The 18547-nt window shown below is 39.5% G+C and overlaps 1 protein-coding gene across 2 annotated transcripts in view; it reads right to left on the bottom strand.

The window, feature by feature from the left end:
• The window catches only part of Syt1 (synaptotagmin 1), a 497758-nt gene extending 488982 nt beyond the window's left edge, over window positions 1-8776 (bottom strand). For both annotated transcript variants that reach the window (XM_041665163.1, XM_041665172.1), the window contains exon 1: window positions 8395-8776. The gene's annotated coding sequence lies outside the window, so the exon portion shown is untranslated. The remainder of the gene's footprint in view (window positions 1-8394) is intronic.
• Window positions 8777-18547: the final 9771 nt, after the last annotated feature.

Raw genomic sequence — 18547 nt, 5'->3', positions numbered from 1 at the left:
TGGGGGGGGGGGTTGAACTTCAGGGAGCTATGGAACAGCAATGTTATTAATAATAATATAATAAAATATAATAGTATAAATACTATTATTAATAATAATATAAATACTATCATACTAATAATATACTAATAATATGAATAATAATATAAGTACTACTAATAATATAAATAATATCCTATTTTTCTAATCACAGATATCTGTACCCTACTAGATACCTCAGAGCTATGGAGTTTAGAAATGCAGAGGAAAATGAGATGGCTGATCTGACATCAGACTGATGGAGTGGCAACTACAAGAAAGCTGAGTTAGTGGCATAGGCTGTGAGATTTTTCTTTATATCATAGACTAAGAAAATACTCTGGATTAATTTTAAAACACAAACTTAATACCCTTAAAATTAGCATCGCAGAAACAACAGATGATCAAAACTTCCTTGACCTTTCGACGAGACACAAACTTTAATTTTCAACAATGGCGATAGATGTCTTGTGCTTTTTTCTGATAAACAAGAACATCCTAAGTCCTTTGTATGGAGATGACTGTGAAACATGTGGTTCTCATTATAAGTACTGAGGCAAGATAATTCAATAGGCAAAACAGACAAACACATTTAATTTTTTATGTATGTAATTGCAGCCCCCTTGATTTAGCACCTGAGTCTTCTTTATTGCATCTGCACAATGGAAAAATCTACTGTAAAGATCAAATAATGCAGCAGAAATGGTTCCATGATACAGAACCACATATGTCTTACCCCCTCTGAGGAGTGGACAAGGGGGTAGGAAGAGTAGAAGTAGGAGAGGTAGGAGAAGGGGAGGGAGGTGGAATTAGGGTTGATATGTAACATGAAAAAAATTAATAAAAAAGATTCAGGAGCCCCTTATCACTGGGAGATACGTGTGAAGATACCAAAAGAAAAAATTGTGAGGAAGGAATTAAAAAAAAAAAAAGCAGGGCAGCAAGAAGGAGAGAGTAGGGAGAGTAACGTTGAAGAGGAAGGAAACATACAGGAAAGAAGAAGGAAATAACTTCAGGGAATTCCTGGAGTATTCTCACAACCAGAGAGCTGAAATAATTTTCTTTCTGCCCATACAGTGAACACAATACAGATATTATGCATAAGTACAGGTATAAAAGTCAGAAGTCATGAGAAAGAAAATGGTTGCTATGTGTTCAATATATATAAGATGGAAGATTCTCAAAGCTGTAGCAGAGTTTGTCTCTCCCCCCCCCCCCCATCTCTGGAGTAGTTAGTTCTCTTCTACCATCAATATTCAGTTTGTGTTATCTAAAAGATGCTCAGAAAGCATCTATGATTCCTTGGAAAAAATTATCATAAGCTGGAATGACATAAAGACATTTATTTCAATGCAGTTTGAGCTTATGGCACACACATTTATACACAGAGTTGAAACCTAATCACTTTTATGCATACAGCGGTCCTTTTCATGTGTACATACTTTTCAATCCAAAATCTGTGGCCTTATATGCTTAATGATTGCTAACGTGGCATGGTGAGGTGACTCTATTTATAGAAGCAGTCCTAGATGTTCTAGAAATATGTTCTAATGCCCAGTGGCTGGCTTTATTCTTTCCTCAAATCTGATGGAAATGCTAGGGATTAGGCAGAAAGCCAGCTTGGTAAGCCAGGATCTGGCAGACACTTCAGGCCAGAAAGAGATTTCAGCGCTTTGCTACCTAGGCTTGCTACTGAGAAACTGTGTCAACCTTGCTTCTAAAGGATACTGCTAACTCAAAACCTAAAATCTTGATCTGTCCCACAATGCCCGAATACCCTGCTATCCCACTTGCTCTTCCTTTAAAGGACATTAAGCCATTTGTCTAAAGAGCAAGTCTGAATTTTAATTTTCTCAAAGATAAGTAGCTAGGCAGTTTCTGTGGCTCATAGTAATAAATGGGGGGGGGGGGGCTATCACCAACTTCAATGTATAAACTACTAGAGGCCAGTATCCGGGAACAGGACACTCAGTCGGCTTTTTATCGGCACACAATACCTAATGTGAGTCTCGGTAGCTGTGCCCTGCTGCCCTGCTGCTTTGCTGCTGGTAACCTACAAAATAAATTGCATGTTTATCTGTGTTCGAAGATGCTTTGTTGAGTATGCATCCTAAAAACAACCTTGCTGTATGCGCTGCTTTAAGGTAAACCCTAGAAATCTGGAAGCGCAAATTTAATCTCAATTATTTGTTGCCACGATGGTGAATATGTTACCATTTAAATGTCTTAATATTGGACACATTTGGTTTTGGCAAAGATGATCTGGAAATCATTTCTGGGGTAGCAGTGAGGTTTGGGAGAGGGTTTCTTGTAGTCCAGGCTAGCCTGTGTAGCTGAGAATGGCCTTGGTCTCCTGATCCTCTCATCTCAACTTTGCTAGTACTGAGATTGCAGGTGTCTACCACCACGTTTATCTTGGAACTCCTTATTTATAGGTATTTCAGTCTTATCCTCAGATTTTAAGTAAAATTGCTCTTGCAACTCCTGATTTAATGGCCTTGACCTTGGCTTACATAACCTGTGAGAAATGGAAAGAAATTCCTGAAAGAGAAGTTGTTTCATAAACGGCCTTAAATTTTACAGAAGTGTCTGCACCACACCTCAAAGGGTTAATATGAGTTTCTCACAGCTGTGTATGTTCAGAGTGTTTCCATGCGCGTTTGCCTTCTTGTTGATGGAGGAATCTCAAAATAGCAATTAGTAAATCCAATTACCTGCTTCCTATCTAGGGTAGGCATGGGATTCTAGGTAAGGAAGAAATGAGCCACGGGCAAAACAGGATGCTGCAACCTGCAAGGGCACCGGGGAATTCACCAGAGGACCGAAGTGGGCTTTTCTGCTCTTCTCTCTGTTTCTGTGTAACTGATATGATGGCTGTGGTCAGGGAGGGCAACGGCAAAACATGAAGACTGTAGTTCTCATTTAAGCATTTCAGGGAAAGTATGTTTGACATTTAAAAAACCGTCAATTATATTTGTCTTTGTGTATGCACGTTTTATTCTTGATTAAGTTGCTGAATTGTTTAAGAGGGAAAAGAAATCACACAGTTCTCACAGATAATAATATACTAGTTCCCCTTATAAGATATTCTTTGGTAAAAATAATTATACAAATCCTAGGCATGTGAGAATTATTCACAAAGATACATTTCACAGATAACAGCCGTAAGTTCACAAGGACAGGGGATACCCCTTTCTGTGCCATCTTGGGTGGCATTCATCAGATGTTACCATCAAGAATTAACTCCTGACTAAGGCACTCAGCTAAGAGTGATATGTGCAACGTGTGGTTTCAGTAGCATGCTCGTAACTTGGTGTGTGCTGTGGAATGCTGTCTGACGGGACGGCTGAGAAAGTTACTAAATTACAACTGAAGCAAATAATTTGATCTGATTCTGATGCTGACTTAAAAGGCCATTCTCACTGCCTGTGAAAATTCTCCATCTCTCGTTGAGTACAGGACAGTTAGGAACTAGGTGGCATTTTTTATCTTCACATACGTCATGATTATCCGGAGACCCCTTTTAATATACTGCCTCCCTATGTGCACAATCAGAACAACAGCCAAGCCGTCTGCTGTCAAAGCCCTCACTAAAACAATCAGCATGCTTCCTTTCTCCTCTCATACCACAGCCAGCGAGCTAACACCTTGTCTAAGCGCTAAGTGTATTTGGAGGGACAAAACATATCAAAGAGAATTGGAATTGATCCACACAATTCGAAATCTGGGTAAAAATAAATTAAAAAAAATATGGAAATGGCCGTTCTTCGTGAGCTTTGCCTTTCTCAGAGGCATATCATGCTTTTTTAAACTCTAAATTAGTTTTTACAGTCATTCAGAACTGTCTTCGGTCTTGTTTTCAAATTAAAGAAAATTGAATGTCATTTTCAAAGATTCCTTTGCAGTGGGTTTGGAAGATTACAGTTAAAACTCTATAAACAACACTTTCAGTGATTGCTATTTCTACAGCATAGCAATTTATTTTCTCTTAGGCATGTATGTTCAATATGTAACCAGACTGGATGAGTTCTAGGGTACCTATGAACTCAGTCTAAAACACGCTTATAGATCACAACATCATCTTACAATGGTGGATGATCGTGCTTTAAAAGAGGAGTTTTCAGCTTTTATTAAAGCAGCAAAACTCAGCATTTCACTTAATAGATATGAAAGAATGAGCATTTTCTGAATTATAATATCGGAACTTAATTTTAAAGAAGTTTATGTTCCCACTGCTAATGTGTACATTGGAGTAGGGTACTATTCAAGTACCAGGCTATCATTGTAATCCATCCATTGCTGCTGTTCAGATTCAGAGCTATCGTTGTTTACTTCACAGCTATTGAAAGTAGTGCCTCCGATCCCTTTGAGAGACTGCAAGAGCATCGCTCTTTCCCCTCTGCTGAGAAATATTAAAATTCTCTTGAGGAAAATGCACATGTTAAATGAAAAGGCTTGGATTGAGTTTATAAAGCAAAATGAAAAACATCATTCATTCCTTGAAGAATTAGATGTGAAGATATCTCCCTATGTTCCCCTATTCAAAGAAGCCATGATAATCATGTCATCAATTACATAAAATTACAAAATGAACGAGGAAGTTTACCTAACTGTAAATGGTGATTGAAATATCTGCTAAAAGCCCTATGGACTTAATCCTTGATCATATGCAAAGTCAAACAACATTATGATTTCAACTTTTGCTAAATGTAGATAAGGGAATATCTTCTACCGAGGAGTTGTTCCAGATTTTTCTTCCCAACCTGAGGAAGAATATGCCAGTAAAAGCAATGCTCTTGGCTCACACTAATTTTGTATCTAGGTATTACTAGTCTTTCTACCAACGACTCATTAAAGCACCCCTAACATGTTACTATCTTTGCCTGTACATGGCGAGCACCCACCCAAGGTTCAACATACTATAATCTACTGCCCATCAAATTCTCACCCGTTTTTAAAGTGTTACATAATTTTAGAATATGTGTATGAAAAAACATATATTTGAATTCAAATTAAAATTAGGTGTTTGTTTTATCTTTTCATAAATAGATTTGGCTAATTTTAATAAAACTAAATTTAGCTAGGAGTCATCTCATATCTATTAAACTTTCAGTGTAGATACATTTATGACTAATAAATCATTAAAAATTTTAAATCACAAGTGGATCTGATATTTAATGAAAAAAACATTGCATTTTTGCAAAATGCTTGTAAAACCCATAACAACATTATACTTTGTCAAAAAGTCTATGTTTCATCTGGGTTACCCTTAATACTAGATGAAATTCTCTATTATATAATCGAATTGTCTTCTTTTTCTTTTTTTACCTCAAACCTCGTAATCATTAGGATTAGAAAGATAAATATCAAGTTACAAATTAGAATTAATGATAATCCTTCCCAGGTATTGCATAAACTAAAAAGCAAAAGAATCAGAAGGGTTTGAGAGTCATATAAATTGTCTCCTTAAATTGAATTTTTTCTCCATTAGGTAACTCTGAGAGCCTGTTTTGGGGATATAGTCTAAATTGATTTAAGACACTGACATCAAAAGAGATTAATTGTTATGATTTCAATGTGTTACTAGACTAACAGGAAGTTCAAATTAACTTTTAGATTTCTAAGGAATCCCTCATTTTTTATTAGTCTTACAGCTCATTTTGCAAACATAATTAAGACAAGCTACCATTTCCTAGTTTGATTTTCATTAGCATCAAGTCTAATAAGCATATCGTAGAAAGTAAATTTTTAGAACCACCAGATTACATTCACCTGATTATTTAACCAGCTAGAATAGCTAACACCTTCTATCAAGACACACGAGTCACAACTAGTGTCGACAACTCTTTATCATATGATATTCCAGTACTTTAGGATTTCCCTTCTGCAGTTGCAATCTTCAATTCTGATAAAGATGTCTTCAATTCTAATTATCATATCCACTCTAAAGCATTACTATGATTTACCAAAACATCATCTTAAAGGGAGAAAAATGAAGACTAAATAAAACTGTGACCATAAATTTTCTATACCATTTAAAGTCTTCAATCCACTCATTACATTTCATATTACAATTAGATATGACTTGCAGTATATAAAGGCTCACATTTTCAGAAGTGTATAAAAAGAACTCCACAGACATAAGCATCTCTGTACACGCTAGTGCTATGATTAACGTTTTAGAGAGGCAGGTAAATAAACGTCACGAACCAAGCCCAAACTTTTACATTTCCCCAGTACAGTGGAAAACAAGCAAACCGAATCTTATTTTGTCCAGGCAGAAAGCTACTCCTTTCCTTTCTGTACGTGTTTTCATATGTAAACTTGTTAATTCAGTTGTACACACGCATGAGGTAATTAAGGGGTTATCCTTTTGTTCTTGTAACCCAGAAGTGACACCTCTGAAGAGCAATAGCTTTCAGAAGGGACAGTATGTTTTTAAGAAGTCATTTAGATGTTAAACCTTAAGGGGGAAAAATCTTGTGTGCATTTGTGTGAGTATGTATGTGCGGCGTTCGTGGTATGGAGTGTGTGTGTGTACGCACATGCATGTGTGTGTGATGTCTGTTTGGGTGGGTGAGATAATTGCCTAGAATGGGAAATGGTTTTGAAAACAATATACAATATTAATATTATTCAATGCCCAAATCAATATTAGCAACGGCAATTGAACTCAGCTCTTTTCTAAGTTTGTGTAGAAACTTACACATGAAATGCATGTGATTGAAAAAGACTTTCTAGGGTACCCAGGCTGGTGTGGAAGGTGAGATAGAGTTAAGAAAGAAGATTTCTTCTTATCTTTAATGGACATCTCGAAAAAGCTACGACTTGGCTTCTCCTGATAAATCAAAATGATTTATCTTGGTACGAGCATCTGCTGTTTTCTCTCTGCTCATGCAGGACCCCCTCCCCCCCTTGCACTGCTTTGCTGTTTTATTTAACTGGAAATTTCTCTTCACCCCCCTCCCAGCTGACGGTAATCGCTCATCAGTCTCCCAGGAATAATAGGAAAACAAAGCTTAGCTCAGAGATGGTGGAATTAGAGAGGCTGTTGTCGAGACTGCCTAACAAGTATGATGTACTTGACCTGTTATCCTGACAGTTAAGGGGAAGTTGTCTTTCCTTGAACAAGATGTGAGAGGAGAAAATGTTTCTTCCCCTTAAGAGCTTTTAAATTTGAGACTACCTTCCTGCCATTACTTCCTAAACTTTCTTCTAGTCCAAGAGGATTCTGTCAACTGAACCTACAGCTATCTTCAGGAATCAGCATAGAAACCGGAGAAACATCACTTTCTATCCATTAAATGTTGTCATGTTAAAAGAAAGTGTGTCAAGGCATGAATTTAATAGCCCGACGCTAACATGCAAATATAGCCTAAAAAAGGGGTAAAATAAAATGGAATTAAATGCTACACAACAGTGGCTTTAACTCAAAAGCTAAACTTCCTATGTTTCACCAAAGGGTTAATGCTGGGGGAAGGAAGTGCCTGTCAACCTGTACACAAAAGCTTACCAGATTAGCAATCTCAAAGTAAAACCCCAGGCTCCTGATAATTCTAGTGTTACTTGTAAACGTTTTTTAAACTTCCCATGTTTCTAGCCTCCCACTGTAGAAGCCACATGGATAAACCCCAGGAGAGTAATGATCCAGTTTTCATCTTATAAACTCAAGAAACCCTCAGAGTGCAGGGACACGGATGTGCAATCCCAAACTGTCAGCCCCATAGGACAGCTTCAAAGAAGAAGAGTCAGACAGCTAGGGGCTGGGAAGCACCAGCAATTAAGCAGTTGAAAGTGGGCTGGAATGTTGGTTTATTTTTGTGCCATTTGTAGCCCCTTGCAAGGAGGAGATGGAGTCAAACTTGACACTTCCTTTCTGAGAACAGGAGCTGGGCTCCTTGTCTACTCTCATTCAGTTTAATTCCCTGTGCGGTTTTCATTGCTTCCTGGACTCATATTTGCACAGGGGTTGCGTTCTACCTTGCCCTCCAACAGAAAGGAAATCTTTCTCTCTTCTTCACTGCCCTTCTTCCCTGTAAGAAAGACAATCTTCCCAGAGAAAGAATCCCCGTGCTGGCTTAGAATGGGAGGAAGGGGGGGGGGGGGGGCTAGGGGGTTGGAGGACAGAGGAGAGAATGGAAGAAACAAGAAGATGGGGGATGCCCAACACCAACTCCTGGTTCTGAATCACCAGCCCTGTGCAAAGTGCTTTTCCTGGAGATGCACTTGTGGTCTTGCATTTTACAATAGGCTTACCGGGGGATCCCCTCCCTAGGTCTCCCACTGCCACAACCCAAGTGTACCTAGGTCTTTTCGACAGATTCAAGCTTAGAGGTATTACCCGAGGTGGCCACGCTGCCAGTCGGGTTGCCTTACCTGGAGCGAGGACCGGGAGGTGGTGCGGGTCTTGGTCCCCACTGCTCTCAACGCGGACCGGTGCGAGGCACACGAGTACTCTCGCTGCCTCTGCTCTCAGAGGGGCAGCCTGTAACACAAAAGGGGTGTGTGGGTGTGGGTGTGGGGGAGGTTTTCTAGGGCCACCAGCTGGTCCCAGCTGGCCGCCCCCACCCTGCACACACCCCTTGGGGCGCTGAGCCCCCTGCCGGATAAGCAGAACCCTGGGGGCTTGCCCCGGGTACAGCCTCAAGTTGCTGACTGCTAACTGCGGATGCGGTCGCTGCAGGAGAAGGAGGAGGAAAGACACTGGGGGCTGAACTCGGTCAGAGCATCCCCACACTGCAGCTTCTCCAGGAATCCCTCCAGTGAGGAGGCGGCCGCCCATCATCTCTCAGCCCCAGCTGTTGATTGGTTCCAACAAAGGTACGCTGCTCAGAGGAGCCAATCAGAGAGCACTAATAATAGGTGGATCCTCTCAGGCAACGGAGCCCAGCCCAGTTCTCTTAGTGTCTCTCCAACCCCACAGCGGACAGGGACCTGAAGAGAGGGGTTTAGGAGGGTGGCCGGGTGGGGTGAACTAAGAGGGGACCAGATCCCAAGGAGAAACACCAAAAGATATTTCCTAAACCCGGTGAGCAGACTCGGGAATGTCCACAACCTGTTCAGTAAACCATATGCACAGTATAAGAAGCAAGCATAACACAAAGCTTTTTTTTTTTTTTTTTACTTTCAATCAAAACCTGCCTTGATACTGAGCATGCCCAGACTGCCACAGCACCGTAGGAGTTTTCGATGTGTGAGTTCTAGATTGAAAAGGTGGGACCTGGGACGGGAGAGGCAGAAGTTTGTCTTTGGTCATTTGACCCGGCGGAGTTGGGGAAGCAGGACCAACTGAGACAGAGGTGGCCTTGCCTGCTTTGGGAGAGCAGTCACATCATTCCGTCTGGGCTGGGGTGGAAAGGCAACCTCGGATAATGTCAGTGCCGCTAGAAGCCTAGAGACCGTCCTGGAAGGGTGTGGTGGACCAGAGATGTAAGCAAGGTCCGTCCCATAGGTGGGGCAGAGGAGCTCGGCTCCACCCAGCTGCGGCTGGCAGGCTGTGGAGTGCCCGAGGAGTTTCCATGCAGCGACCAATAAGTTTGGAGACTTGGGTCAAGTGCAACCCTGTTAGGCATGCTTTGCCTGTCTTCTTGTATGTGTGATCGCCCCCGTCCGCCTTGTCTCTCCCGACCCATTCCCTGCGTGGTGAGAACTAAAGGGCTTTCTCCCTCCTTCCTCGCTCCCTAGCTGAACGCTTCTGCTCGGAAATAAGAAGCTTTTCCCCTGTGAGAGCAGTGGTGACCCGATTGTCTCTAAGCTCTCTAGCAATTTATAGCTAGGTATTACCGAGAGAAGCCAAATAGAGAGGTTCAGAGGCTTGAAGGGAAGGGCGGGCTCACTAGCCCTGGGTGGAGCCCATCTCCCGAGGGCAGGGACCCATGCTCCACAGGTGAAAGGCTTCACGTCACTAAAAGGGCTGATTCCTTTCTCATTCACTTGACCTTCTCGGTGCCCTCTGAACCTCTTGCTTTGCTTAGAAATCTTAGCAGTTTGTGTAAAGTTGATCAATAGCCACAAATGAGAACTCCCCTAATTGGGCTCTTTATTTTCCCCGACAGGGTGATCTTGGCATCTCAGGTAAGGAAATAAATAGCTATCCCAATTCCCCAAACTCATCCACTTTGAACTGGAGTTTTATTAACACTGGTGTGCGAAGGTAACTGTAGCGAGAATTCAATTAACGGTAACACATTTCTTCAGGTTTTTAATTAAATCTCTATTTATATAATGTTTAAGATTAAGAACGTTATTCCAAATATACGAAAAAAGGAGAGAATCATATAAATATATCCTTCTGGGACACAAATGTCTGTGTTTGGTGCTCTGCTTGCATTATTAAGAATTTAGAAAGAGGCAAACTAAGAAAAGGAAATATCTTCAAATTGTAACTTTATGTAAATATCTACCTTCTGCTTTCAAAAATAGTCCATAAGCCTTATTCATAATAATAGATTCATAGATGAAAAGAGGAGATGATAAACATTTACAGTTGATTTTAAATGTTTGTTGTAGGAGAGGAGAGAGAGAAGAGGCAGAGCAAGGGATAGGCAGAATTTTATCTGTGTTCTCCAATAAAGATGTGTGCCTGACACTACTCTTATAATATTCAACGAATAGAACATTTAATTCTAAAATATTCCCATCTCTCTCCTTAGGGTCTTTAGTTAAAAGCTACATAAAACTACATGCTTTTCCTAGTTACCAACAGCAACATGTCAAGAAAAGAAGAACATATTAATGAATCACATAGGAATATGTCATTTTTGAGTTTCTGTTCTAGACCCTGATTCTATCATCATTTTAGTCCATTTATTTTTTTTATTCACATAATATCATTTCCAACAGTGTCCTTCAGTGGGTACCATTCTACAGAGCATGAATATGTCAGATTTTTTTTTTAAATCACGATGTTTCTTGAAGGAGGATGCTACCTACAGTAAGAAATAAACTTTGGACATATTTTACTGCACTTAAATCTAGAATTAACTTATCAATATGAAGAAAACTTTGTATATTATGGATATAAAGTATTTTGTTTGTTCTTTCTCCTTTGAGGACTTTTAAAATTCTCCCTTCTATTTGCCTATTCCTGTCAACATTGGGGAATTCTTTGAAGACCTTGCCAGTCTCTATTTGGTTGGTATTACATCATGTGTTTTTCAAGCATGAGTGTGGAGCATGTATGTATGTGTCTGTTTGCTGTGTAAGCACATGTATGCATACCAGTACACATGCTTGTGGAGGCCAGCTGATGACTGGGTTATCATCTTCAGGAATGCATACTGCCCTCAGGAATACCACTCACCTCTTTGGAGACAGGATCTCTCTTTGGTTTGAAACTCATGGGTCACACTGGCTAAGCTGCTGAGCCTCAGGAATTTCCTTTCTCTACTTCCTTGGTGCTACAATTACTAGTGCACACCATCACCCTGGCTTTCACATGGTTGTGGGGAATTGAACTCAGGTCTTTAAGCTTGCTAACCACACACTTTACCCACTGAGTATCTCCTTAATCTCAAGATATGTTTCTGCTGCAGACCTTGTGAATCGTTTTCCATATTTGTCTCAGCCTGCTCTTTTTTTTTAAATGGGGGGTTCAACAAACATGTCTCATTCTTTTCAGCTTCATTAGCTTGTTTACAGGTACTTTAATATTTAGCATGTCTATCTCCTTTACCACCAATATAACTCCTTCCTTGAGTTTATGGTGTTGATTCTTTTCTTAATTACTTGTTATTTTTGACACTCTTTCCACTTTGAATATTTTGGGTTTTTTGGGCATAAACTAAACTCCAGAAAATAATACATATATATGTATATGCATGTAGGGCTTTGTGTGTGTATATATATATATATATATATATATATATTCACATAGGTATCTCTCTCTAAATATATAGATATCTACATCTATCTATCATCTATCTATCTATCTATCTATCATCTATCTATTATCTATCTATCTATCTAATCTATGTACTTTTTACTATGACCCAAGTCTCACTGCCAAAACATTCTTTCTCATTGAAACCTTCTGTTTCTCCTATTTTAATGATTTCTTTGCCATTTATTTTAGCCGACAAGATGAGAATAGAAACTAAATTAGACCAAGACACAGAGTAGAGAGGTGTATCTTCTTGGAAGAGAGGGAACTATGGAATTTAGAAACTAGAAATTCATAAGCACAAACCAGCCAAGGTTTTCTGTGGATCACAGAAGTTGCTTGCATGAGAGGGCTATCAATACAATTTGCATTTTGGTGGAAAGGCTGTGATAGCCAATTGGTCAATAGCTGTGATAGCCAATTGATCAATAGCACATACATTTCCGGTTCATCGGGACTTTCACATATCATCAAACCTTACATCCTTAATTGTTAAACCAGTAATCTTCTAAAAGCTATTCAGAAAGATCATTACCCAGAGATGTGAAAAAATGAAAAATGACCAACTTTTAAAATTTTGTCATTCTTTATATAGATTCATAGCCGGTTCTTTTAACTTCATTTTCTACAATTGCTTCTTAAGACACTGCCCCTCTCCATCCATTCCTAGGAAGGTGAACATCCAAACTGGCTAGGCTCCCACAAACGTAGGATCAAAACCCCCTGCCATTGTCCTTGGCTTCTCATCAGCCCTCATTGTTCGCCATGCTCAGAGAGTCCGGTTTTATCCCATGCTTTTTCAGTCACAGTCCAGCTGGCCTTGGTGAGCTCCCAATAGATCAGCTCCACTGTCTCAGTGGGTGGGTGCACCCCTCGTGGTCCCGACTTCTTTGCTCATGTTCTCCCTCCTTCTGCTCCTCATTGGGACCTTACCACAGGGCAGGGAACCCTGACTGCTCTTTGGACTGGAGAGGGAGGGGGAGAGGAGTGGGGCGAGGGGGAGAAGGGTGGGAGGAGGGGGAGAAGGGTGGGAGGAGGGGGAGAAGGGTGGGAGGAGGGAGAAAAGGGTGGGAGGAGGGGGAAGGAAATGGGAGGCTGGGAGGAGGTGGAAACTTGTTTTTTTTTTCTCCTTTTCTCAATAAAAAAAATGGAAAAAAAAAGATACTGCCCCTCCTCCTCCTCCTCCTCCTCCTCCTCCTCCTCCTCCTCCTCCTCCTCCTCCTCCTTCTTCTCCTCCTCCTCCTCCTCCTCCTCGGTTTTCCTTTTTAAGACAGAATTGACTAAGCATTTTTTTTTTCTGGCATGAGAATTTAGTAGAACCCCAGACTTACAACTAATTGGCTGTATAGCCTTGAAACATTTGCAAAACCTTTCCAAGCCTTGAGTTTCTCATTTCTCATGTGTACATTATATATAACATATACCTCAAGGGTTTTTGTAAAGATTAAGAAAACACAGCACAGAAGGTGCTAATTCCCACCACATCACAAGGTAATGAGGGCTACTAACCATTTTAATTACTTTATTATTATATTGCTCTCATTGCTGCTACTGCATGCTCTTTCCCCCAGGTTGTGGAGAGGGTGCATTTTTCTACTATCTTTCATCTATTTAAGCCAATATTAACACAGACTCTTTGCCTAAATTTGAAAAACTGCAAAAACTCACTAATAGGGGACTGAGGAAATGGCTTGGTCGTGAAGAGCTGTACTGCTCTTGCAGAGGATAGAGGTTTGGGTCCTAGTATCATAGTCAGGCAGTTTGCAACTGTCTGCAACCATAGTTCCAGAAGATTTGACACCCTATGGACTCCATGGGTACGTGGTTGTTTATGGTATGCAAACAGATAAACGGGTGCACACATACACATAAAGTAGAGAGAAAGACTGAACAAACCAAAGAAAGAAAGAAACAAGTCCAAGTTGCGTATAAGGAATAGCAACCATCTCCTGTCATTCTTTGTGATGTTCTTAAGGATGGAAGTGTCCAGGAGATGAATTCTATATGAGTTCGTGGAGATAATAAGCTTCATCATTTTTTGTTCTTGTTGAATTTAGTTGGAATTAGTCTTTAAAACAAAGAAACTTTCTATTCTAATGGCAAAATAATGATGAACACTATTTTTGCCTGGAAAATATTTTAAAGACAACAGCAGCCATCTATGCTGATTTCTCTTCTACCTTTCTCTTTCAAGATCATTTGGCCTAGGATCACCACTGATGCTTCTTTTCTCTTGTATGAAAAATAGATTTTCTTTTCTTTCCCACATAATATATCTTGATTATAGTTTCCTTTCACTCTATACCTCCCAATTCCTTCTCCCCTCCCTTCTCGTCTAGATCTACCTCATTTCTGTCTCTCATTAGGAAAAAAAAACAGACTTTTAAGAGATAATAATAAAATAAAAAACAATAAGATAAAACAAAATCCAGGACATCAGAGTTGGACAAGACAACAAGCAAGCAAACAAACAAATAAAAGATGGAAAAGAGCCCATGAAAAGACACAAAAATCAAAGACCCACTAGTTCATACACTCATGAATTCAATAAAACACTGAACTGGAAGCCATAATATATATATATATATATATATATATATATATATATATATATGCAGAGAGGACTGGTTGAAGGCCCATGCAGGTACTGTGCATGCTGACTCAATCTCTTTAGGCTTCTGAGGGATAATAATAAAATAAAATATGACATAATAAGATAAAACAGAAACATATTGAAGTAGACAAACAGCAATGGAAAAGCCCAAGGAAAGGCACAAGAAAGAGGTATAGATGCAGAGATCAACTACTTTGTATATGTAGAATCCTATAAAAACTAGAAGTCATAATATATAAGCAAAGACCCCTGTAGGGTAAATATATATGAAGATATGACTTTTAAAAAGCAAAAAAAAAGTCCTTATATGACATTTTGAGACATGGAACCTCCAAAGACACAATTGAGTTTGTTTTCTGTTGGCCATCTACTGCTGGACATTTGACCTAACCTTAAGAGTAGTGTGTTTCTCCAGTGAGGCTGTGTTGGAGAAAAACACATTTTTATTTGCAAGTCATTATCAACTGAGGATATATTCTGAGTTAGGGATAGCAGTATGTGTCAGCTTCTCCTCTCAGCACTACAGCCTCATCTGGTGCAGACCCGGAACGACCCCTTTGCATGCTGCTTCAGGCTCTGTGGGTTCATCTGAGCTTTGATTCTTTTGATTTAGATTTAGAGGGTCCTGTTTTCTTGATGATCTCCATCTGCTATAGCTCGGACAATCTTTCTGTCTCCTCTTCCACTGGGTTTCCTTAATGCTGAAGGGAGGGATTTAATGGAGAAATTCTATTTAGGGCTGAATGTTCTACGATCTCTCACTATCTGTATGATGTCTCACTGTGGGCATCTGTGTTTGTTTCCCTCTGCTGCATGAGGAAGCTTCTCTAATGATGGCTGAGCAAGGCACTGATTGATGAGTGTAGCAGAATGTCATGAAGCGTCATTTCATTACTACTTTATTTATTTCCTTAGAACAGTAGCACTTAGTTTTTACTCTAGGACCCTGGGCTACATAGTCTCGGGTTCTTGATCACCCAAGCAGTGTCCACATAAAGGTTTCATTTTATGAAACAGGACTCAAGTCAAATCTGATATTGACTGGTCACTCCCCCAAGTTTTGTGACACCATTATCTTGAAGGCAGGCACATTATAGATTAAAGGCTTTGTAGCTGGGTTACATCTCTACTTTGGTGGGGGTGTTCAATATCCCTTCCTATACCAATGAGGCTAGAATGTGGGGTTGAAGGCTCTACGCAGGCACCATTTTTCAACACCCCTATGTTCAATCAGTTGTTTAGGTCTTGTCTTCAGCTATAGGGCCTTGCTGTCAGGTTGTAGAGAACAACCTGTAGTCTTGGCATAATCCTGGTTTGTTTGGGATTCCCACTGGACCCCTTTGCCCAACAACTTGATTAGATATAACCTAATCATTGTACAGGAAGCTTTGTTTGGTGCCAAGAGATATAAAGCTGGTGCTCTGCATTCTCCATTATTTGGCAGTTTCATTTACATCACCTCCATAATTGTATATATTTTAGGAAGCTTCTACTGTATTAGGTTTCTTAACTACCCCCACAAATAGCCCTCAATTTTAACTGTCCCTCCCTCTTCACCCTGTTCCCTCCCTCTTTTCCTCTTGATCCTCTCAATCCAGCCGCCACCCCCATCTATCCAGAAGTATTTATTCTATTTATCATTACTAAGAAGATCAATCTGTCTTCATATCTAACCTTTGTGTTTCTATGGATTATAGCTTGTTTATTACTGACTTAACACCTAATATCTTTCTGTAAGTGAACACATACCATATTTGCCTTTCTCGGTCGGGGTTACCTCTCTCAGGTGGATTATTTTGTCTACTTCCATCCATCTAACTGTGAGGTTCATGATTTTTTCCCTTTTACTGGTCACATTATATTCCATTATGTAAATAAATTTACCACATTTTCTTTATCTATTTATCTTTTGAGGGACATTTAGGTTGTTTCCAGTATGTGGCCATTATGAAAGCAACAATGTACATAGTTGATTCATGGTCATTGTAGTAAGATGAAGTTTCCTATGGGTATATGCCCAAGACCACCAATGATTTTATAGCCAGTTGAGTAACAGATACATAAACTCTCAATGTCAGAATTAAATGAAAATAAATTAAGTTATGGGTTCTCTGAGTGAACACTCCTGGTGTTCAAGATAGGAGACCGTGAATTGGAAAGAAATGGCAAGAAAATGAAGTCAGACAGAGCCAGTCTGCTGTGGAGTTGGAGCGCCATAACGGGATCACAGTACTTTACAATTTCCAGAAATAAGAAAATAAAGAAAAAGCAGTATTCAATGTGGCTTCACAAAAGCCTTTTCTTAAAGACATAGTAGGAAAATGCTGGGAATGAAAAGAAGAACAGTGACTCAAAAAAGTAATATATTGTGTCAGGCTGCCGAGGTTGGCGAAGAAAATATTTAGGTGGATATATCTCAAAGACAGAATAAAAGTATTTTGTGCTAATGCTAGCAACAGCCTGAGAAAAGAAGCATTTATTTTTGGAATACTTTGTCATTCAAGGAAAACTCTACAAAAAAACCTGGCTCTGCTAATAAAGCAAGAACAATATTAGAAATCAAGGGAAAGGTTTCTGTTTGACTGAACGTAGAGAATGATAGCTCAACTGCTGTATTCAAGTCATGTAAAAAGGATGACTATACAGAGTAATTGACTTATACAAAGCTGTAAAGGGCCAGATCTCAGACAAGACAAGAGTCTGTGTTCTCAACAAACTAAAATGACTTAATGATATTATTTGTGGATAAAGGATAACAGACAATGAAGGCCTGCACCGTATGATTTGATTGTCCTGGGGTTCGTGGTCAGATTCAAAAAAGCAAAGAAGATCTGGTTCATTCTGGATTGCTTTTGGAAAGTGTTGGATCCTCTGTGTTTCCATCTTGTTTATATGAATCTTGGTCTCATTTCTTCTAATGTAACAAAGTAGTAAATAAAAAGCAAATCTCTTTTAGATCAAGATGTGCTCCCATTTCAAGAATATGGGATATTTAAGACATCCTGAGGGTAACAGATCCATGGATGATTGATGTCTCAGCTTCCTTAAAACATACTTTCATTGCAGGTTGTTGTTGGATGCTGTGTATGTACCTAGTGATAACAGCATCTCTTGGATCATGCTTGAGCTATATCTTGTATGTATATCTCATATTAGTGCCAAGTAGAGCTGGAGACGTAGGTTGAGGGATCAGGATACCAAGAGTATAAATAACAAACATTTTCACAGCAACTGAGACACAGAAATATTAAATAATTTTCCAGAGATCAACAGCTGGCCAATGATCCACCTTTCACATTTCAACCACATAGACTTGACAAGGCTAATAGACATTTGAGATGCACCAAAAATAACTGTGACTATGTCAAGGCCTGCCAGTTCTCCTCTTGGAGACTTCAGAAATACCCAATAACTTAGGAAATTTGTGCAGTAATAAACAGGGAACTTGTATTAGTATAATTATCCCTTTATTGGAAAATTCAAGCAAGGACAAAGATCTTTTATTAGTCACTCTCTTAATGAATGAGGATCCAACTGAGTGGTGGCTGTGGACCTACGAAGTCTTGGAAATTTCATCATGAAACCCTATGAATAGAATAAAGAATACTAAAGCTAGTTGTAAGTCTACCTTGCATATTCAAAGGTCAAATACTAAATGTCATCTTTGCCCTCATTTTTTCCTTCCATCCTACACCAGCAGGTGAACTACTCTTCTGTATTTTGTTCTTATTATAGATTAGCTATTACTCAGTTTTACCACATCTGTATATATGTATATGTAAAAATGTCATTTCTAGGTATACCTGTTAGAATTATGCCATATGTATTAAAGATTCACACACACACACACACACACACACACACACACACACACACACACAAAGGCAACACCAACATATTTTTTAATTTAATTGTAGGGTTTAAAGGCCAGTAAGATGGCTCATTCAGTAGATTAAAGTTGCATGCCTCCAACACCAATGACTTGAGTTCGATCCTCAGAATCCACATGGTAAATGGTGAGGGAGAATTGTCTG

Source organism: Microtus oregoni, unplaced genomic scaffold (assembly GCF_018167655.1).
Source record: "Microtus oregoni isolate MIOR12 unplaced genomic scaffold, Mior012 000001F_ref0000356, whole genome shotgun sequence".
In the NCBI taxonomy this organism is placed as follows: Eukaryota; Metazoa; Chordata; class Mammalia; order Rodentia; family Cricetidae; genus Microtus; species Microtus oregoni.
Note: the sequence above shows the minus strand (reverse complement) of the source record. Positions and strands in the feature narration are given on the sequence as shown.